Source organism: Giraffa tippelskirchi, chromosome 10, assembly GCF_054371585.1.
Source record: "Giraffa tippelskirchi isolate mGirTip1 chromosome 10, T2T-mGirTip1v1.2.pri, whole genome shotgun sequence".
Lineage (NCBI taxonomy): Eukaryota > Metazoa > Chordata > Mammalia > Artiodactyla > Giraffidae > Giraffa > Giraffa tippelskirchi.
Window position 1 is genome coordinate 85,525,895 of NC_137284.1, and position 24,160 is coordinate 85,550,054.

Sequence of the window (24,160 nt, forward strand, 5' to 3'; positions counted from 1 at the left end):
TTGTGATCTCAGCCCTTTAGTTGTAACTTATAGTTATAATTTGTAGAACCAATTTGTAGTCCTCGACTCCATTGTTTTGTCTACCCACTTTCTTCAGTCTAACAAAAGCACTGAGCTACTGATCAGCCTGTATAAGTTACACATCAGCTTGCTTAAGTTATACATATGCTAACACCTTGGGTTTAAAATCAGTGAAGAATTTAGGACTTATATTTATGTCTTGTCTTAACAACCTAGTTCCTCAAGTCCTATCTGCCTTCAGGTGCTTTTCAGTGCCTCTTAATAGCTTTTTTTTTTTTTTTTTTTTAATGTTTATAGCTTTTATGTTTATTCACTGCAGGAGAATGTCTTTTAAAAACAACTCAATCACAATTGGAAGAATAAGACAAAAGAATACACTGATCTGTGTTTTGTTTCCAGGGCTCAACCAGCAAAAAAGTTGACTGAGTACTATATAGTTACACTGTATATATATCAACACTATGAAATTATTATGAAAACTGAATGAATTTAAATAATAGTAGAGTTAAAACAGTATCTACACAAAGCACTCAAAAAATACGTTAACAAGTTTTAAGTTCTGCATAGTATAACCCCTGCCTTCATCTTCATATTTATCTCACAAGCTATCCCAAATGCCTGCCCTCCAACCAAGCTTTAATTCCAGCCTTGGTGGGGGTCGTTCAGTCCCTAAGTTGTGTCTGGCTTTTGTGACCCTATGGACTGTAGCCCACCAGGCTCCTCTGTCCATGGGATTTCCCAGGTAAGAACACTGGAGTGGGATGCCATTTCCTTCACCAAACTCCAGCCTTACTGGTCTTTTTATACTTTTGTGAATGCCATGAGATCATTATTCCCTAGAGAATTCACATCTACTGATTTCTGCTTTCACTTCTAGAATGTGGCTTTATTTTCTGATTTCAAGCGAGTTTAAGCCTTCTAATGAATTGTTATCATTAGAAATATTTGATTATAATGATTTCAAATAAGTACTGTAGACTTGACTGTTCTCTAAGTTGAAGGTCTCATACTGGGATCTTTGAACATATTTTCCTCATTTCTCGGTCACAAGAGCATGTAACTAATATACAGCACATATTAGCTACCCAGAACTTTTTGTTGAATTATGCTAGAACAATGAAAGGGATCCTGGACCCTCCAAAATGATAAAAATCGACTCATATAGGAGGAAATGGAATGATAAGAGAGAGCTGATAATTATGTATTTGGGGAAATTGAGCTTGAGGATCTGGTGAGACAACTGTGAATTGCTCAGGAGAGAAGAGGCATTTTCTATTGTAAAGACAATTCTAACAGTAAGTTCCAGAAATAGAAAACTGAATAGCTGGGATTAATACCAAGGCAAATCTAGCTAAAATAAATATCAAGCAGAATTTTGTCAAGTATGAACTATACCTAATATGGGTATTTTGTTTAACATAGTTAACAGAATACTTTTTTTTTTTTTTCCTTTTGGGACATCTTTTGAGAATCCTTTATGTAGTCAGTTTTTTTTCTTGTCTGTTTCCTTTTTTACCTGCCAGCAATCCACAAAGATATTTTTAACCATATTAAGCCAATCTCTTTCTCCCCAGAGGCCTAAAACCATAAGAAACCACAAATAGGCATGTATATATTTGAAGCTGAAGGTTTGCCAAAGAAAAGTATTCCTGCCAAATCAAACTTGAAACTCTAATGCTTTCACACTTAAAACATTGCAGTTTCATGGTAATGCAACGTCCAAGAAAGCCACAACATTAAAAAAATTTTCAACACTTCATGATGTGAAAGGATAAATAAATAAAACATAACATTTTGATTAAACTGGAAATCAAATAAAATAAAGGTACATTTTTTCTTCTTACTAATTTTTTAATACAGAAATTTAATGGACTTTTAAGCCTAAGTAAAACTAAGATGTAAAACATTATAAAGTATGGTATAAAATGCATTTTAAAATGATAAATGCTAAAGTTAAATATGTATAAGAAATATTGTAAAGATTCTTTAAAGAGAACCTGATCTCAAAGTCAAAAATAAACTTTGGTTTTGTGAAACTGCAATGTATTACAAATTTTCTACAGTCTGTTTTTGCTTAATAGTAAACAAGGACTTTCCCAATTTTTAAAGATATTCGTAGTGTTTACAAATCTTCTGTTTTCAATGAATAGATTTAAAATTATGTAGAGGCTCCTTTTGATTGTTGTGTTTTTTAATAGTGTTTAGTAAATATAAAAATGTAGGGTCAGAATACAATTTATTAGCTCATTAATCACATACTCTGTGCCTATATTCTAGGCTTCCCTGGTGGCTAAGACAGTAAGGAATTTGCCTGCAAGACCTCGGTTTGATCTCTGGATCAAGAAGATCCCCTGGAGAAGGGAATGGCTACCCATTCCAGTATTCTTGCCTGGAGAATCCCATAGACAGAGGAGTCTGGTGGGCTACAGTCCATGGGGTCGCAAAGAGTAGGACACAACTGAGTGACTAAGCATGCATACAAATGCATGCCAATATTCTAAACACAAGTGCATTAACTCATTGATTTTCAGAACAATATTCTGTAAGTACTATTATCAAATCTATCAAACAGAAGACAAAACAATAGCATGAGACTCTGAACCAGTTTCCAAATCTACACAGTTTTCAAATGGCACAATTGAGATTTGAACCTTGAGAAGCTTGTTTTGTGCTTGATCATAAATAGGCTGCCTAGAATTTTTAACCACCTGTTTCCCTCTCAATCTAAACCAATTTGGCTTTCATTACAGTAAAACTCTCTTTGGTAAGGTCATCAAGTCTTTCCTAATTGCCAAATCTCTTGAATGCCTTTCTGAATTTAACTTCTTTACTATAATTAACATCATTATCTACTTTTTTGTTGAAACTCTTTCCTGTTCAGATTCCATGAAAACACCCTATGTTTCCTTCTTAACATTCTGGCCACTTTTAAAAAAATTGCTTCTTTCACATACTCTTCCATATCATTCAACCTCTTAGTTGTATTTTGTTTTTGTTTTGTTTTTGAACTCAGTCCTCAGCACAGTTGTCATTACTTAATTTCATTGAAAAGCTAATTCATATGCCTAAGTATTTTCTGGAAATCTATGCCTGGATATCTTATAGGCAACTAAAACTCAACATGGTGAAGCAGTATAGAATGCACTATGTCAAAATATGCCATTCTGGCATATTGACTATTTTGAGTCAAATGTAGTTGAAAAGCATCAGATGCAAGAATGACACTCTTTCTTTCTTTTTCTTAAAAGCAGATGACATTTTTATGTAAAAGGTGTCCTCTCTATATCAGAAGGAAAGAAACATTCTCATCACCAAGGATGGGAGGTAAAGAACAAGAAAAATTTTCACAAGCCTTATTAAACTAATCTTTATCCTTCTGGTGACTTCTCCATCAATTAACTACCCCAGCCTAAGTCCCTTTGCCTTGTCACATTTTCACAGATTACTACTTTTTATCCAACTCAGTGTAAGCTTTTAATTCTTCTTTTTTGAATCTTCATATTTCTGGTGAAGGTTCCCATGTATATGTTAAAAAAAAAAAAAAACTTTAATGGCTTTTTCTCTTACCTGTCTTATGTCAGTTTACTAAGAGAGTACAGAAAAAATTTTCTCCCCTACACTGACTAAACTTAATTCTCCAGTTTTTCTTCTAGAAATTGGCTCTTTATAAAGAGGGATATATATACATGGCACATCTCTCACAGATAAAGTCAGCCTTGATTCTTCCTTTTTATTTATCTTTCACTGAATCAGTCATCATGTCCACCCTTTCACATTGAGCCACTGCCACTTCCTTGCTATAGGTAGGCCTTACAATTTTTTACCAGGATTAGCATTATAGTTTTGGATCTGTCTCTAACTTCTTTCTCACCATACCTCCCTCCCCCACCACATAAATAGAGTGATCATTATAAAACCAAACTATAGTCTTATCACTTAGCAGTGTAAAATCTGTAATGCTCTTGTCTCATTCACAGATTCTTCCAGGTTAAAATTTCTAAGCTTGGAGTCAATCTGATATAACCTTTTCCTACTCTTCCTATATCATATCTCTTCCCTATTTATATGTTACCTGTGAATCTTTCACATACAGATTCACAATATTCACAGATTCCATATTTGAGAATCTGTCTAGTTGCTATAATTTATTTGTAACCACAAAATCATTACTCACAGATCTTTCACAATCATTCATGTTATTTGAGTTCCCCAATATACAAATTCTCAGTGAAGGTCAGAAAGGTGATGCACTGCCTTGTTTTAGCTCGGTTACTATAAAAATGTGTTCTCTTCACCCTCTCATTAGTGCTGTGTTGTCCACATTTTTGTGCTTTTGGTTGGTGGTGAATTTGCTGTTTAAAATGGACCCCAAGCATAGTGCTAAAGTGGTATCTAGTATTCCTAAGTGCAAGTAGGCTATTATGTGCCTTACAGAGAAAATGTATCTGTAACTTAGAAAAGTTACTTTTAAAATACATAATAATGCTGTTGGCTTTGAGTTCAATGTTAATGAAACAACAACACACATTAAATAATGTGTCTTTAAACAAAAATACACATAAAACAAGGACACATAATTTTAACTATATCCATTAATAGTATTATTTTTAAACATATTATAGATAAAACAAGAAATTATGCTAATATTATCAATTAAGATTTCAGCACAAAAGAGATGTTGCATAAAATCAAATGTTATGAAAAATATTTATAGTTTTATAAATTATTTTGGAATATCAGAAAGATTTAATACTTTATTTTTATATTTCTAAAACAAATAACTATTTTAAAACTCCATTCATTGAAAAAGCATAGAAAAATAACAACCTAGTCTACAAACATAGATGATTCAATAGTAATTAGCACCACTAACACCCAGATTTGGATCTCTAATTATGATGCCCTACTAAAAGGAACCAGAACTCTTAAAGAAATGGTTGGTTACAAGTCTAGAGCAAGAAAAGTACAAGATGGTCCTGGAACATCTTGTGCCAGAAACAAAGGACGCTATCAAGTATCACTGGAATCCAGTAACATTCCAAAGAAAACTAACTAAAAAAACTAGGAAACCACTGAATGTGTTCCCACTGCTTAATATTAGGAAAACTATAGTGTCAAAGAAAATAGTAACTGCAATGATTGAAACCACAAGTTATGTTCATGAGTATATATATATATTTAAAGTTCATGAGTATATATATATATATATATATATATATATATATATATATATATATATATTTAAAATCTTACTGCTTATCTTTACCTTTGGTGATTTGCTAGGACACACACTCTTTATTCTAAACCAGGGGGTGGCAAATTTCCTGTAAAAGACCACATAGTAGATATTTTAGAATTTAAGGTGCACATCCAGTCTCTGTTTCTTCTCCCTCTCCTACTTCTTCTTTTCCTCCTCCTTCTTCTTCAACAAGTCTACTTAATGTTGCATGTTCTTCTTTCTTATTACTATCCAGTGAAAAATGTACAAAACAATTTTAGCTTATGGGCCATAAAAAAAGAGGCATGAGCCATATACGGTATATAGACTATAGTTACCAACACCACTTCTAAAGAAAGTCAAGATAAATATGACAAATTTTATCTAAATTTCTTGTAGAAACTGTACTTTACCTTAACCAAATAGTTAATGAGAAAATTTTCTTTATCAAAGTCCAGCTAATGAGTTCAGAAATGATGATAGAAGTAATGATAGAACTTTAAAAAGCCATCATTTGTATACCATGATAAAATAAAAGATCTAAGCAATGATCAGTATACTAAAACAGAGTTAAGTAAATACATAGATTAAGTTAGCATCACTTTGATCCACTGGATCCCAAACTTTGTCACATAGTAGCATTTCCTGGTGAATTCTAAAAACCACTGAGGATTCTCAGCCATGGATATGCAGATTTAATTGGCATGGCTTGCACCTGGGTCTCAGTTTCCCAATTCCTCTGATCATTCTTAACATCATTAAAAATGGAACAACCAGGTATTATGTACTTTGTGATGAGATATAACAGGGAATGTATGCCAAAACACAAAGTGCTGCTACATATACATTATACAAAAAAAATCATAGACCTAAACAATGCTATTTAGAAACAGTCCTCATTATATCATAAAGATGAGAACATTTTTTTTTCTTTTCCATTCACTGATTTCATTCAAATTTTAAGTGGACAATAAATCTATAATTTGGTGAAATTAAATTTTTCTAACCCCATTGTATGTTGCTCACATCTAAAATTTTCTTGTAATATTTTCTTGTCTCTGAAAATTTTAAATTGATCTATCTGAATGACCATTCATATAGCCATTAAGAAGGCTGAGAGCTGAAGGATTGATGCTTTTGAACTGTGGTGTTGGAGAAGACTCTTGAGAGTCTCTTGGAGAGCAAGAAGATCCAATCAGTAAATCCAAAATGAAATCAACCCTGAATATTCATTGAAAGGACTGATGTTGAAGCTGAAGCTCCAATATTTTGGCCACCTGACACGAAGAGCCAACTCAATGGAAAAGATCCTGATGATGGTAAAGATTGAAGGCAGGAGGAGAAGGGGATGACAGAGGATGAGATGGTTGGATGGCATCACCAACTCAATGGACATCAGTTTGAGCAAGCTCCAGGACATGGTGAAGGACAGGGAAGCCTGGCATGCTGCAGTCCATGGGGTTGCAGAGTTGGACACGACTGAGTGACTGAGCAACAATAATCTGAATGATTCTTAAAAACTGATAAAATTTCATGTTTTCTTTTAGAGGAGATTCTCTCTACCATACATCTAATCCTTTTCAAACCAGGTATTATTTTTGCTTTAACTGTATTTAAGTACAATCTGAATTAAAAATTTCACTTTGAACTTGTAGGAGATTTTATAATTTTATATCTATAAAAGGATTCCTGTATAAAATAATATTTTTATGGAGTATATCTTATAAATCATGCAATCTTTATTTTTTGAGATTTAATCTTTCCAAATAAAATACTGTATAGTGAAATGGTCACTCACGCTGCTCTCTCATTACTGTTTGTTCTTTGATTTTGAAAACAAACTTGTTATTTTAGGAGTAAGTTGGGGTAAGGTAATTATTGCTATGCTTCCTGTTTTTTCTTACATGTTTAGTATACTTTAGCTGTTATTAATTTTAATGGATAAATGAAATGTTTTTGACAAAATGTTTAACTGTTTGCATTAAAAGTGACAGTTTCGTCTGTATGTTTGGAAGGAAACACAAAAATAAATAATTCTGGGTATTATAGTTAGGGGTCAGAGGTATGGATTGGGAGAGATTTTCTAATTGTGTAGTAAGGGCTTTTTCCCTTCATTTTACTGAGAACAGAACATATCCTTTTAATCAACTTCACTTAGGAGTGTGTTTCTTTCAATATTTCCTCCCCTACATTGTCTCTCGACTCATGAAATTTCTTGATTTATCCTCTATTTCTCTCTCCCAAATTTTCTCAGATACACTGCATGTCTTTATCTCTTTAAGTTTGTGATGGTTACTGATTTTATCTTGTATAGCACAACTTAATTCATTTTAGTGTGTGATTCATTATTATTTCTTCTGATTTTAATTTCCATCATACCTTTAATTTCCAGTAATATTTCTGTTTATTTGGTGCACTATTTTTCAGCAACCTGTTTTTAAGTGATGTTACATGAATGTTGAGCCCAATTTATCAAATAATCTGTGTTCAAATCCAAACTCTAAAATTTGTGTTGATCTTTGTGGAAAATAAGGATAAAAATAGTGCCCAGCTCTATCTTTATTAGATTTTAAACAGGATTACATATATTCAACTTACAAATCACTTAACACTGTGGCCAAAACATAGTTAGCCCTCAAGCATTGTTAACTATTATTTTAACTATCTGTCTGTGGTTATACTCTTTACAAACTTGAAACAAACGTCTTTTCTCGTCCTTGAATTATTTTTGTTTTCCAGGTTGATTTCTTTACTTTGATCCTTCCCATTCAGGCCTTTTCTTCTCTTTATCTGACGATACATGGCTGCTTGTTCATGTTTGAAAATGAAGGGCTAGGTTAATTATCTAAGTAGCTGGTGTCCTTTTCCTCTGCCTTGATTTAGGTAAATTTCTCAAAAGAACTTGCTTTTTTTTTTTTTTAATTTATTTATTTATTTTAATTGGAGACTAAATACTTTACAATATTGTAGTGGTTTTTGCCATACATTCACATGAATCAGCCATGGGTGTACATGTGTCCCCCATCCTGAAACCCCTCCCACCTCCCTCCCCATCCCATTCCTCAGGGTCATCCCAGGGCACCAGCCCTGAGCACCCTGTCTCATGCATCGAACCTGGACTGGCGATCTGTTTCACATATGGCAATATTCATGTTTCAATGCTATTCTCTCAAATCATCCCACCCTTGCCTTCTCCCACAGACTCCAAAAGTATGTTCTTTACATTTGTGTCTCTCTTTTGCTATCTCATATATAGGGTCATTGTTACCATCTTCCTAAATTCTATATATATGCATTAATATACTGTAGTGGTATTTTTCTTTCTGACTTACTTCACTCTGTATAATAGGCTCCAGTTTTATTCACTTCATTAGAACTGATTCAAATGCATTCTTTTTAATAGTTGAGTAATATTCCATTGGGTATATGTATCACAGGTTTCTTATCCATTCGTCTGCCAATGGACATCTAGGTTGCTTCCATGTTCTAGCTATTGTAAACACTGCTGCAATGAACATTGGGGTGCACGTGTCTCTTTCAATTCTGGTTTCCTGGGTGTGTATGCCCAGCAGTGGGATTGCTGGGTTGGATGGCAGTTCTATTTCCAGTTTTTTAAGCAATCTCCACACCGAAGAATTTGTTTTTTAATGGAGAGCACCTGAGGGCTCTCATTCATACTTACTGTCACTTAGGATTCAGTGGGGTGTGTCTGAGTCCACAGGAGCAAAAAAGGCCTGAATCTCCACCCTTAACACAAGAGGAAGAGATTTGCCCTTGGCATTTGAGAACTTCAGTGTATTTCACTCTCAGATAAGTCTGTCTTTGCTTTTATACAGCCTTATATGTGGTAGTCCAGACTCCAGAGCTACTTTAAGGTCTACTTTGCAGATTTTTTCATCTGAAACCCCATATTTGTACAACTCCCTTGGCAGATGGCTCATTTTGCTTCCAGAGCAGTTCTTGGGTTTGTGGATTGAAGGCCAAATCCAGGGGGTTCATCTGATTCAGCTCTTTAGAATGAAGTTCTCTTTCTAAACTCTGATGATTAGCCTAAGGCCTACTCAGAATTTGAATTTATTGACTCCCAACTTGAAGCTTCTCACTTAAGGGCCCTATTGGTTTTAGTTTAGGTTTTGAGCTACAATATTCTTTCTTCCATTTCTCCTGCAATTCAATTCCATTTGTTTTACATCTTCAAGCATTTTCTCAAAATTTTCAGATTGCTTAGGGTTCCCTTTCAGGTTTTCTAAGCCATTATATTACAGTCCATTTCATATACAGTTAGATGTATAAGTAACTGGATAGATGGAATAGGCTGAATTTATATACTGAATTTAACATTGTCAGTCAATTTCTAACGAACAATGCACAATACTGTGTTTCTTTACCTTTCTTTTCTTTTGCTAGATTCCTTGTCATACTTTTCAATGCCTTCTTTAATCCATCTACTCAGACCTATTCTACTCAACCTCTACAAGCTTCCATCCTATTTTTCTTCAAGAAATTGGTATGAACAATCACAAAGAACCGAACTTCATTCATATCCTACAGGTCAATTTATCTACATTACCCTATGGTAATATTTTCTCTCTATCCTCAATACTTGAGACGTCTTCCCCTTCTCCAGAAGAAGGAGATCAATTCTGGGCTCCTGATTCCATCTCATCTCTTCTTTAGAAGCACCACACCAATGCTCTTCTCTATCAGCTGCATTGTTCAAGTTCCTCCTATTCTAAATAACTTTGTATCTATTCTTCAGTTTTGTTTCAAAGAAAATTCTTTCTGCTTGTTCAGTCATTCTTTCCCTCACTCTCTTCCCTTCTCTCATCCATTCTCCCTTTTCAGAGGAGTTATTTTGAGTGAAATCTACAAGTCAGCCTTCCTATTCATCATTTTGACAATCTTTCTACTGATTTTGTCTTTTTGTTGTTCAGTTGCTGTCGTGTGTGATTCTCTGTGACCCCATGAACTGAAGCAACTAGGCTTCCCTGTCCTTCACTATCTTGAGGAGTTTGCTCAAATTCATGTCCATTGAGTCAATAATGCTATCTAACCATTTCATCCCCTGCCACCCCTTTCTCCTCCTGTCATCAATCTTTGCCAGCAATGTTGTCTTTTCCAATAAGTAGGCTCTTTGATCAGGTGGTCAAAGTATTGGACCTTCAGTTTCAGCATCAGTCCTTCCAATGAATATTCAGGGCGGATTTCCTTTAGGATTGACTGGTTTGATCTCTTGGCTGTCCAAGGGACTCTCAAGAGTTTTTTTTTTTCTGGTACCACAATTTGAAAGCATCAATTCTTTGGTGCTCAGCCTTCTTTATTTTGTCTTTTGTATTTTTAAATCATATTTTACCATCCTCCATTGTGGTATTGTCTTTTTAGGACTTCTTAAATAGTAGCTTTTTACTTTTAAGTGTGCTGTATTCTTAAAAATGTGTGCTATTTTATATGCCAGATATTTGCTTCTTGACCTGATCTCTATTCTAAACTTTAGAAAAATATTTATTCAAATTACCTAGTGAATAACTACTTGGATGTTTCACATGTGACCCAAACTCAAATAATCTTTCACTACTCTCTCCTTGCTCTCAGTCAATATCCCAGTGTTATTTCTGCATTTCTCATATTACTTAATAACACCTCCATCTATATAATACCCAAGACAGGAATTTGTGGAGCCAGTCAGGCTACACTTTAATCCTGCTAGCCACATATACCATTTCATCATTTACATACGATTTAAAAAGTGGTTCCTAGGCTACCATGGTGGTGCTGTGGTTGAGAATCCTCCCGCCAATGCAGGGGACATGGGTTCAACCACTGCTCTGGGAAGAATCCACATGCTGTGGAACATCTAAGTCCATGCACTACAACTACTGAGCCCGCATGCAGCAACTACTACACTCTCTAGGGCCTGCACCACAGCTACTGAGCCAGCCTGCTGCAACTACTGAAGCCCTCATACCTAGAGCCTGTGCTCCACAAGAAGCCACCACAATGAGAAGAGTAACTCCAACTCTCTGCGACTAGAAAGAAAGAAAGAAAGAAAGAAAAAGTGAAGTCGCTCAGTCGTGTTCAACTCTTTGCAAACCCATGTACTGTAGCCTACCACGCTTCTCCATCCATGGGATTTTCCAGGCAAGAGTATTGGAGTGGGTTGCCATTTCCTTCTCCAGAGCATCTTCCCAACCCAGGGACTGAACCCAGTTCTCCCGCATTGTAGGCAGACACTTTACTGTCTGAGCCACCAGGGCAGTCCTTGGTGCGACTAGAAAATCCGAGCACAATCAAAGGCAGTCCTCCTTTGTTTCATTTGTGTTTATATTGACTTAGCTTGGATCTTTATTACTTATCACTTGAGTAACTACAACAGAGTTCCATGTGATTTCTGTATTGGATTTTACCCCTCAGAACTTTGCAACACACTCAAATCAATGAGTCTAAAACACACATCTGATTATATCATGCTTGGATAAAAGTCATCACCTAACAACTTCTATTCAAGGCGCATCATCTGTCATGACCTTCTTCACTCTTCATTCATTGTTTGAACTGACTTTCTCTTCTCTTTTACACACACACACACACACACACACACACACACACACACAGATGGAGGACAGAAGGTACTCTATCATTACATACTTCTGTTTGTCCATATCGTTTCCTCTCCCATGAGAGACTTCCTTTCATTTCTTGGTTAGAATACATAATGCATTTGGACTCGACTCTTACATTACTTACTGAGGAGGAGTTTTCTAACTTTTAGACTTAATTCCTCACCTGAACTACTATAATAGATTTAAATGATTTTTGCCTCTTTATTTCCCCATGAAATTATAATTCCCATTGGGAGGGGATGGTATCATATTCATCTTCCCTTCCTTAAGTGCTTGGTTCAGTAGTGAGGTAGGTGGTGAGTCCTTAATAATTGTGGGCATTTTGAATTGAACAAATATATGTACTACATGTTGCCTTGGGGAAAAATGCATAATTGAAGTGCTTTAAGGCTTAAATTTTTTTAAATGGTATGAAAAATGGAATAATCTTTATACTTGTTAGTTCTTTCTTTGATTACAGACATTTTAATAATAGTATATTATTTGCATTACAGTGTAATACTGTAATATTAAAAATAAGGTGAAATTGGAGTCTGCCAAATATTATTTATCAATCTATATATTTAAATATACTACTTTCAAAAGATAAAATTATGCATTGAACCTGGACTGGCGATTCGTTTCACATATGATAATTTACATGCTTCCATGCCATTCTCCCATATCATCCCACCCTCGCTCTCTCCCATAGAGTCCATAATACTGTTCTATTTATCTGTGTCTCTTTTGATGTCTCGCATACAGGGTTATCTTTACCGATTGACTAAATACCATATATATGTGTTAGTATACTGTATTGGTGTTTTTCTTTCTGGCTTACTTCACTCTGTATAATAGGCTCCAGTTTCATCCACTTCATTAGAACTGATTCGAATGTATTCTTTTTAATGGCTGAGTAATATTCCATTGTGTATATGTACCACAGCTTCCTTATCCATTCATCTGCTGATGGGCATCTAGGCTGCTTCCATGTCCTGGCTATTATAAACAGTGCTGTGATGAACATTGGGGTACACGTGTCTCTTTCAAGTCTGGTTTCCTCAGTGTGTATGCCCAGCAGTGGGATTGCTGGGTCATATTCATGTCAATGTATGGCAAAACAAATACAATATTGTAAAGTTAAAAAATAGAAAATAAACTAATCAAAAAAATTAAATAAAATAAAAAAAATAAAATTAATAAATGTTCCACTTTTAAAAATTTGACACAAAGAAAAAATTTAACAAAATGCAAACTATTAATAATAATTTTGATATAAATCAAGGGTTTGAGAGTTTACCTACCATATAGATATTATCTCAGAGAAATTTGGTATTTGGCTATTACTTGAAACCTGTGAAACGGAGTATAATATATGCTGTCTTCTTTTTTTTTTGCTTTTCTTTTTAATTTTTTCTAAATCAATGAATTAACTATTTTTCATAAATGGCTGCTTCAACCAAGGTATTTTTCAAATCTGGACTCTGATATTCCAGAAAGTTAAACACTATAATTATCCAATTGAAACATTATCTCTTGAAATGGACAAAGACATAAATCCCTCTGCCTATTCGCAGTGTTCTATTTGTGGATCTCTGCACAAACTGGACTGTATCTTCCCAGGATGACCCCATGGCCTGATAGACACTAGAGAGCTTGAGACCATTCCCTTGCTAGATTGACATGTATATTAGGAGAAGAGACTCTTTAATCTATAACTCTACAGTATATCACATTTCCATTTATATTGTGTCACTACATTTTATTAATGCTTCCTGATATGTTCAAATAAGTTATGCTCTCATGCCAAAAATTACTGTACTGTCTCTGTTTTTACTGGTTTACCATTTTCTCTAGGGAACTGACTAAGAGGCATACTTTTGAGATTGTTGTCAAGTGAAAGTTAATACTGGATCCTGAGAGAAAAAGTTGAAAGTTTGGGAAGAAAAAGAGAAAAGTTTTGTTTTCCTAATTTTATTTTTTACCTCTAGTTCTTTAATCTGACTGTTCAAGTTCCTATACATTAAAAATGAAATATGTTATATGACCTTTATAAGTGTGTCCAAATCAGGAGACTCAAGTGAAGAGTCACTTACATCCAGAGAGAATTAGTTCATCCAAAGGATAAATTTGCTGAAATGTGATTATATGGAAGTAGACAGGGTTTTGGCTAAGGAAATGTCTTCTTGAATACTATTTTTCATATGTTTTAGTCTATGGATTATTTTGGGGACACCAAAGATATCTAAAATGGGCTGACTTATTGAATAATGTTTTCATCAAGTACAGTCAAGCTTGTTTCTACTTCTCTAAGGGTGTAATTCTAGCTACTACTAGAATAATAGATTAATATAGAATAATAACTCTATGAACAGAGATTTACCTTCTTTAAACAACTTCTGGTGATTATGATGCATTTATGATAATTAGAAAGCCGCCAACTTTGGCACTAGACAGACTTGTCTTTGCCCTCTGATTTTATCATTGATTGTATATGAAAGCCTCTTTGATGTGTTATATTCCAACAACAACAAAAAATCACCTATCTCATAGAAATCAACAGTTTCTGTACATAGTAGGAGATAACAAATATTTGTTCTCCATTCTTTCTAACACTTCATCTTTCTTTTTTTTCTCCAAAACCTCAGCTCCTTCTCCTTGACATCTTTGGACTAGGACCTAAAACACTAGGAAGATATTTCTGAGTTCCTTTGGTAATTTTTGATTGTATTGAGATAATATCTTCACTGCTGGTAATCATCTTGAGTGAGTTTATCCAACCAGTCTGAAACTGAATTACAAAAAACTGTTTGATTGCTTTATTAATTCAGATAACAGAATGGTTAAAGGAAAGCCAAACAATTACCTCATTAAAAATCATGAGAACTTTGGTAAATACTTTTTTAGTCTCCATCTCTGTTTAAATATGGAAAAGAGGAGTAATGAAGAGAAAATAAAGTTGATGTTTCTAAATTTAAAAGTAAAGATTCTATGCATTTCCAGATTCATTTACCCTATCACATAAAATCATTACTGCCAATAAAATATTTTTATATTTTGATAAATTGGTTTTTTAATACAATGTGAAATGAGTTCCATTCTCATGCAAGCTCATTTCACAAGCTGGCAAGGTAATATTCAAAATCCTTCAAGCTAGGCTTCAACAAGAAGTCTATGAATCAAGAACTTCCAGATGTACAAGCTGGATTTAGAAAAGGCAGAGGAACCAGAGATCAAATGGCCAACGTCCATTGGAACATAGAGAAAGCAAGGGAATTTCAGAAAAACATCTGCTTCATTGACTACACTAAAGCCTTTGATTTAGCAGAAACAAACTGTGGAAAATTCTTAAAGAGATGGAAATACCAGACTACATTACCTGTCTCCTGAGAAATTTATATGCAAGTCAAGAAGCAACAGTTAGAACTGGACATGAAACAACGGACTGGTTCAAAATTGAGAAAGGAGCTCATTAAGGCTGTGTATTGTCACTCTGGTTATTTAACTTATATGCAGAGTACATCATGTGAAATGTTGAACTGGATGAATCACAAGCTGGAATCAAGGCTGCCAGGAGAAACATCCACAAGCTCAGATATGCAGATGATACCACTATAATGGCAGAAAGCGAAGGAACTAAAGAGCCTCTTGATGAGGGTGAGAGAGGAAAGTGGAAAAGTTGGCTTAAAACTCAACATTTAAAAAACTAAGATTATGGCATCTGGTCCCATCACTTCATGGCAAATAGATGGGGAAAAAGTGAGAACAGTAACAGATTTGTTTTTCTTGGGCTCCAAAATCACTGCATACAGTGACTGTAGTCATGAAATTAAAAGATACTTGCTCCTTGGAAGGAAAGTTATGACAAACCTAGACAGCGGATTCAAAAGCAGAGACATCACTTTACCAATAAAGGTCCCTATATTCAAAGCTATGGTTTTTCCAGTAGTCAAGTAGTCACAAACAAATGTGAGAATTGGACCATAAAGAAGGCTGAGCACCAAAGAATTGATAGTTTTGAACTGTGGTGGCGGAAAAGACTCTTGAGAGTTCCTTAGAAAGCAGAGATCAAACAAGTCAATCCTAAAGGAAATCAACCCTAAATATTCACTGAAGAACCGATGCTGAACCTGAAGTTACAATACTTTGGCCACCTAAGGCAAAGAGCTGACTCACTGGAAAAGACCCTGATAATGGGAAAGATTGAGACCAGGAGAGAAGGGGATGACATAGGATAAGATGGTTGGATGGCATCACTGTCTCAACAGAGATGAGTTTTAGCAAACTCCATAAGTGAAGGACAGGGAGACTTGCTGTGCTGCAGCCCGTGGGGTCGCAAAGAGTGAGACATGACTTAGGGACTGAACAACAATTAAATACAGTAGACAGATATAAAAGTACACATGTCATAAGTGTACAGAGCACATCATGACATTAAAAACAGATATATATCCATCAATGTATTAAAATTGAAAATAAAACATAAAATATTTATTAACATAGCAATAATAAAATCATTAAAGGTAATATATATAGTGCAAAATAACTATATTTTTGTGTAAAATAACTATATTTTTCCAAACAAAAGTATACAAAGTGTGTCATTGTTTTACATTTTCCAAAATTCCTTAATAAGTGTATCAGTAGAAGTAAGTTGGATTTTTATATTAGTTTCTGCATTTTTTTTTGTTGTTATATGCTATTCAGTTGAATATTTTGAAGGACATGTAATTTCATGCAAGTACATACTTGAAAAGGAAAGGATGTTTAAATATCTTTTTTCAGATAATTCTGCATATATTTAACTTGGACACAACAGAAAAGCTCTACAAGTGGTAATTTCTTAAAGGTAAATTAGAATGTGGAACTGAAACTATCACCCGTCATATCTCCCATTCTTCCACCCCTGTGCTTGTGCATAGTCGCTCAGTCACGTCCTGACTCTTTGCAGCCCCATGGACTGCAGCCCGCCAGACTCCTCTGTCCATGGAATTCTTCAGGCAAGAATACTGGAGTGGGTTGCCATGCCCTCCTCCAGAGATCTTCCCAGCCCAGGGAGTGAACCCAGATATCCTGCATTGTGGGCAGATTCTCTACCATCTGAACCACCAGGGAAGACCCTAAGAATACTGGAGTGGGTAGCCTATCCCTTCTCCAAGGGATCTCCTCACTCAGGAATCGAACTGGGGTCTTCTGTATTGCAGGCAGATTCTTTACCAGCTAAGCTATCAGGGAAGCCCCTTCCACCCCTAGATACAACAAATACTTTATTTCTGCCACTTTATACTAATTTTGCCTGGTTTCAGACTTCATATAAGTGGAATCCGATTCTGAATACTTGAGAGAGTACAGAAGTGAAGATCAAATAACATCACAGCATTATTATGGAAACAGTTTTGCCTTTGTAAAACACCTGCAAGAACCTCAGGGCCCATTAGGGTTTCCCCAACCACCTTCTGAGAATAACTGTATTGTAAAATATTTCATTATGTGAATACATATAATTTATTAATATTTTCTATTAATTAACAGATATTTAGGTTGTTTATTGAAAATATTATCCTTCCCCCTACTGTTCTTCTGTCTACTTTTGTTTTATTTGCATCTACTTCTGGGTTCTATAATACTGCATTATCTTAGCTATCTAATATTTTAACAAGATAACAAAATATTACTTATTACAGCTTTATAATAACACTAGATATGGTGTAGACAAAATCCTCTGATTTCCTTCCTTTAATATTTTTTCTTTATTTTTGACTTTTTGCAGTTCAATAGCCCTGTGATTTGTTGTTTTCTCTATGGTCTCTTACAAAACATGGGTTAGATTCATTCTAGGTATCTTATGGTTTTTGTTGTAATGGTTAATAAACATTTAAACATTTTTTTCAGCTTCTAATTGTTCTGGTTTATGTAAATACATTAAGTTTTCCACAGTGCAAACTGCTAAATTTATGTATTTATTTGAATAATTCAGTATAGATTATCTCAGGCAAATTCATGCCATCTGAAATAACAATTATATTTCTTTTTGATTATTTATTTTACTTGATATATTGCATTGGATAGAAACCGCCTCAAGAAAAGTGTTAAATATAAGCAATGATATGATATAGTACTGCCTCATTCCCAAGGGAGGCTTCCCTGATAGCTCAGTTGGTAAAGAAATTGCCTGCAATGCGGGAGACCCCAGTTTGATTCCTGGGTCAGGAAGATCCCCTGGAGAAGGAATAGATTATACACTCCAGTATTCTTGGGCTTCCCTTATGGCTCAGCTGGTAAAGAATCCACTTGCAATGGGGGAGACCTGGGTTCGATCCCTGGGTTGGGAAAATCCCTTGGAGAAGGGAAAGGCTACCCATTCCAGTATTCTGACCTGGAGAATTCCCGAACTCAAACAGAAAGATTTCATTGTTAATAATTTAGTAAGTAATTAATTAAATTTCATCATTAGGTATAAGTTTGCCATGGAGTTTTGAAGAAAGTTCCTTTATTTTTCTGGTTTACATTATTATTCAATGAATGTGAATATTATCAATTCCTTTTTTGCACATAAAATATGAACTTTCTTTTGTATCCTTGTAATATAGTAAATTGTATTAATGAACTTTTAAATAAATTTGCATTCCTAGGATAAATTCAAATTGATTGTGATTTTATATGCATACATATGTGTGCATGCACGCACACACACAATTAATTTGAATTGCCAATGTTACATTTAGATTTTTAAAACCTATATTTATGAGAGAGATTGGTTGGAACTTGCATTTTCTTACATTGTCTTTGTCAGGTTTGGTATTAGGATAGTCTTAAAGCAAGCTATTAAGTGTTACTCTTATTTTTGTTGAGAGTGTGAAAATTGGAATTTATTTTGCTGGAGGTGGAGTAATTTCTTATTCAGTATCTTTAATGATTAAAGAGTACAAAATGTTTATATCATTTTTGTTTATTCATTAAAATATAACATATACCTAATAAAATGTCTAGATCTTTAGTGTTAAGTTCCTTGAGTTTTAATAACATTATATACTCAACTTTGTATCCCTTTGTGTCCTTTCCTAGCAATCCCTGATAACTCTCCTACTTCCATCCTAGGATACAACAAATTTCTTATTTCTGTCTCCTTGGATTAACTTTACCTGATCTTGGACTTCATATAAATGGAATGATATAGAATATATCCTTTGGCCTCTGCCTTCTTTCTCTTACTGTAATGTCATTCAAATGCATCCATGTTACTGTATATATGAGTAGTTTATTCCTTTTTTAGCATGTAGTCTTATTCCACTATATGAATATATCACAATTTATCTGTTATCTGATAATGGACATTTAGGTTCTTCCCAGTTTATGGCTATCATGAATAAGACCATTCAGTTCAGTTCAGTTCAGTGGCTCAGTCGTGTCTGAGTCTTTGCGACCCACGAATCGCAGCACGCCAGGGTTCCCTGTCCATCACCAACTCCCGGAGTTTACACAAACCCATGGCCATCGAGTTGGTGGTGCCATCCAGCAATCTCATCCTCTGTCGTCCCCTTCTCCTCCCGCCCCCAATCCTTCCCAGCATCAGGGTCTTTACCAATGAGTCAACTCTTTGCATGAGGTGGCCAAAGTATTGGAGTTTCAGCTCAACATCAGTCCTTGCAATGAACACCCAGGACTGATCTCCATTAGGATGGACTGGTTGGATCTTCTTGCAGTCCAAGGGACTCCCAAGAGTCTTCTCCAACAACACAGTTCAAAAGCATCAATTCTACGGCGCTCAGCTTTCTTCACCGTCCAACTCTCACATCCATACATGACTACTGGAAAAACCATAGCCTTGACTAGACAGACCTTTGTTGGCAAAGCAATGTCTCTGCTTTTAAATATGCTATCTATGTTGGTCATAACGTTCCTTCCAAGGAGTAAGTGTCTTTTAATTTCATGGCTGCAATCACCATCAGCAGTGACTTTGGAGCCCCAAAAAATTAAGTCTGACACTGTTTCCACGGTTTCCCCATCTATTTCCCAAGAAGTGATGGGACCAAATGCCATGATCTTAGTTTTCTGAATGTTGAGCTTTGAGCCAACTTTTTCACTCTCCTCTTTCACTTTCATCAAGAGGCTCTTTAATTCTTCACTTTCTGCCATAACAGTGGTGTCATCTGCATATCTGAGGTTATTGATATTTCTTCCGGCAATCTTGATTCCAGCTTGTGTTTCTTCCAGCCCAGGGTTTCTCATGATGTACTCTGCATAAAAGTTAAATAAGCAGGGTGACAATATACAGCCTTGACGTATTCCTTTTCCTATTTAGAACCAGTCTGTTGTTCCATGTCCAGTTCTAACTGTTTCTCCCTGACCTGCATACAGGTTTCTCAAGAGACAGGTCAGGTGGTCTGGTATGCCCATATCTTTCAGAATTTTCCACAGTTCATTGTGCTGCACACAGTCAAAGGCTTTGGCATAGTCAATAAAGCAGAAATAGATGTTTTTCTGGAACTCTCTTGCTTTTTCGATGATCCAGCGGATGTTGGCAATTTGATCTCTGGTTCCTCTGCCTTTTCTAAAACCAGCTTGTACAGCTGGAAGTTCACGGTTCACGTATTGCTGAAGCCTGGCTTGGAGCATTCTGAGCATTACTTTACTAGCGAATGAGATGAGTGCAATTGTGCGGTAGTTTGAGCATTCTTTGGCCTTGCCTTTCTTTGGGATTGGAATGAAAACTGACATTTTCCAGGCCTGTGCCCACTGCTGAGTTTTCCATATTTGCTGGCATATCGAGTGCAGCACTTTCACAGCATCATCTTTCAGGATGCGAAATAGCTCAACTGGAATTCCATCACCTCCACTAGCTTTGTTCGTAGTGATGCTTTCTAAGGCCCACTTGACTTCACATTCCAGGATGTCTGGCTCTAGGTGAGTGACCACACCATCGTGATTATCTGGGTCGTGAAGATCTTTTTTGTACAGTTCTTCTGTGTATTCTTGCCACCTCTTCTTAATATCTTCTGCTTCTGTTAGGTCCATACTATTTCTGTCCTTTATTGAGCCCATCTTTGCATGAAATTTTCCCTTGGTATCTCTAATTTTCTTGAAGAGATCTCTAGTCTTCCCCATTCTGTTGTTTTCCTCTATTTGTTTGCATTGATCACTGAGGAAGGCTTTCTTGTCTCTCCTTGCTATTCTTTGGAACTCTGCATTTAGATGGGAATATCTTTCCTTTTCTCCTTTGCTTTTCACTTCTCTTCTTTTCCCAGCTATCTGTAAGGCCTCCTCAGACAGCCATTTTGTTTTTTTGTATTTCTTTTCCATGGGGAAGGTCTTGATCCCTGTCCCCTGTACAATGTCATGAACCTCTGTCCATAGTTCATCAGGCACTCTGTCTGTCAGATCTAGTCCCTTAAATCTGTTTCTCACTTCCACTGTGTAATCATAAGGTATTTGATTTAGGTCATACCTGAATGGTCTAGTGGTTTTTCCTACTTTCTTCATTTTAAGTCTGAATTTGGCAATAAGGAGTTCATGATCTGAGCCACAGTCTGCTCCTGGTCTTGTTTTGCTGAATGTATAGAGCTTCTCCATCTTTGGCTGCAAAGAAGATAATCAATCTGATTTTGGTGTTGACCATCTGGTGAAGTCCATGTGTAGAGTCTTCTGTTGTGTTGTTGGAAGAGGGTGTTTGCTATGACCAGTGTGTTATCTTGGCAAAACTCTATTAGCCTTTGCCCTGCTTCATTCTGTACTCCACGGCCAAATTTGCCTGTTATTCCAGGTGTTTCCTGACTTCCTACTTTTGCATTCCAGTCCCCCATAATGAAAAGGACATCTTTTTTGGGTGTTAGTTCTAAAAGGGCTTGTAGGTCTTCACAGAACCATTCAACTTCAACTTCTTCAGTGTTATTGGTCAGGGCATAGACTTTAATTACCGTGATATTGAATGGTTTGCCTTGGAAACGAAAAGAGATCATTCTGTCATTTTTGAGATTGCATCCAAGTACTGCATTTCGGACTCTTTTGTTGACTATGATGGCTACTCCATTTCTTCTAAGGGATTCCTGCCCACAGTAGTCGATATAATGGTCATCTGAGTTAAATTCACCCATTCCAGTCCATCTTAGTTCGCTGATTCCTAGAATGTCGACATTCACTCTCACCATCTCCTGTTTGACCACTTCCAATAAGACCATTATGACCTTTATAAAAGGTGTTTGTGTGGAAATATATTTTCGTTGGGTAAATACCCAGGAAAGGATTGTTGGGTCATTGGCAAATGTGTGCTTAACTTAATTGTTATTGTTGTTCAGTCACTAAGTTGTGTCCTACTCTCTGTGACCCATGGACTGTATCCATGGGGTTCCCCAGGCAAGAATCCTGGAGTGGGTTGTCGTTTCATTCTCCACTGGATCTTCCTGGGTCAGGGATTGAATCGGCGTTTCCTGCATTGGCAGGTGGATTCTTTACCACTCTGCCACCAGAAAAGTCCATCCGCTTAAGTTTATAGGCAGCTCCAGATCAGGCTTTCAAAGATGTATCAAATTTAACTCCCACATGATGTATGCATATTCTAGCAGCTTCACGTCTTCCAACATTTGGTAATGACAGGTTTTTTATTGTTTTGGACTTTTTTTGGGGGTAGGGGCTTTCCAATGTGTTAAACAGAATCTCATTGTGTTTTTAATTTACATCGACCTGATGCCTAAATTGTTATCACACTTTTATGAATTTTTGGCCACTCAAAAATCTTTTATAAAGTGTGTTTTCAAGACTTCTACCAATTTTAGATGTACTGCTTGTCTTTTTTTTTTATTGCTTACTATTAGCATTTATGATGTATTGTTCTTAAAATTTCTTCGAAAGATTAATCTATAATGAACATTTTCTAATGACTTATATCTTGTCAACTCACTTCTTAATGGTATCTATTCATGAATAGAAATTTGTAATTTTGATGAAGTTCAGTTAAAATTTTTTCACTGTTGTGTTTCTGTAACCTATAAAAATGTCTACAAAAAATCCATGAAGTTATTTTCTTGTGTTTTGTTTTAGAAGCTTCATGGATATATATGTCTGGTTTGGAAGTATATTTTGAAAATACAAGAATTCCATTTTACTGTAGTGTCCAATATCCTTATTAAGAAGTTACTGATTAGACTTTTTGTTGCTCCTTTGATGATAATATGTCTTTTTTTCTGATTGCCTAAAACTTTCTCTTTGTATCTAGGTTTTAAGTTAATGTACATGAATTTTATGTAAAGAAATTAGATATGATTTTCTTTATAGTTACTTTACTTGGGGTGATGTAGTACAGCTTCAATCTGTGGCTTTTTATCTTTTTTCTTCTTTGGAATATTCTTGGCCATTATCTCTTGCAATACTGTTTCTTCACATTCTATCCTATCTCCTCCTTTGTAAAAACAATTACACATATATTATTATTTTTAAAAACTCTCTTCTGTATTTTTTTTTTGCATCTAATTTCCATGCTTACATTCATCTGTGACTATAGAATGGATATATTCTTCTGCTTTATCTTCCCATTCACTCAGTCTCTTCAACTTTATATAATCTCATCTATCAATTTCTTAATTTCAGTTATTTAATTTTTTCAACTTTTAATTTTGCAGTGAGTTCATTTTTTATGTTTCCTATTGTGTGATTATATCTTCTATTTAACAAAATTTTTCAAATCTGGGCCTTAGGCCTTGTGAAATCTGGTAAATTTCTATTGCATTATACTCTGACTCCAGTCATGTAGTTTAAGGGTCTTATCTGAAAACTTGTTGAATTTACTAGTATCTTCTTATTTAGAAGGTCTAAATTCTCCTGAAAGAAACGCTTAGCTACTCAGCTTCTCACTTTTAGCTTTCAGAATAAAAATTTGCCTTGAGGAGAGGAGAAAATTCTTAAATTATTCTTATTTTCTCTTCTGTATTATACCTTGAAATTCTAGTTCTCCAATGCCTCAATAAGATATTTCAATTACAAAATTGGTGTGAAACACTCACTTTTGTCCAAAATTATTTTTTTTTAATTTCTATTTTTGCAATTGTCAATATAATATAAAAGAACTTACTGTTGAATAAGTTAGTATGAGAAAAGAAAATATACTTTAATTGTTGGAAAAATTAATAAAAATAAAAGGCAATATCTTTTGCAAACTTTTGAAGTTTTAAAGTTATTTTGTTATCTGATAAAATTGCCAGTCTATACAACTTATAATTTATATGATTCTATTTAAGTTACTTTTACTCTAGATATTCACATTTTGATCAATTTAGAACTAGAAAATGTATTTCATAACCCATTCCAACCAGATACAAACTAAATATCCATC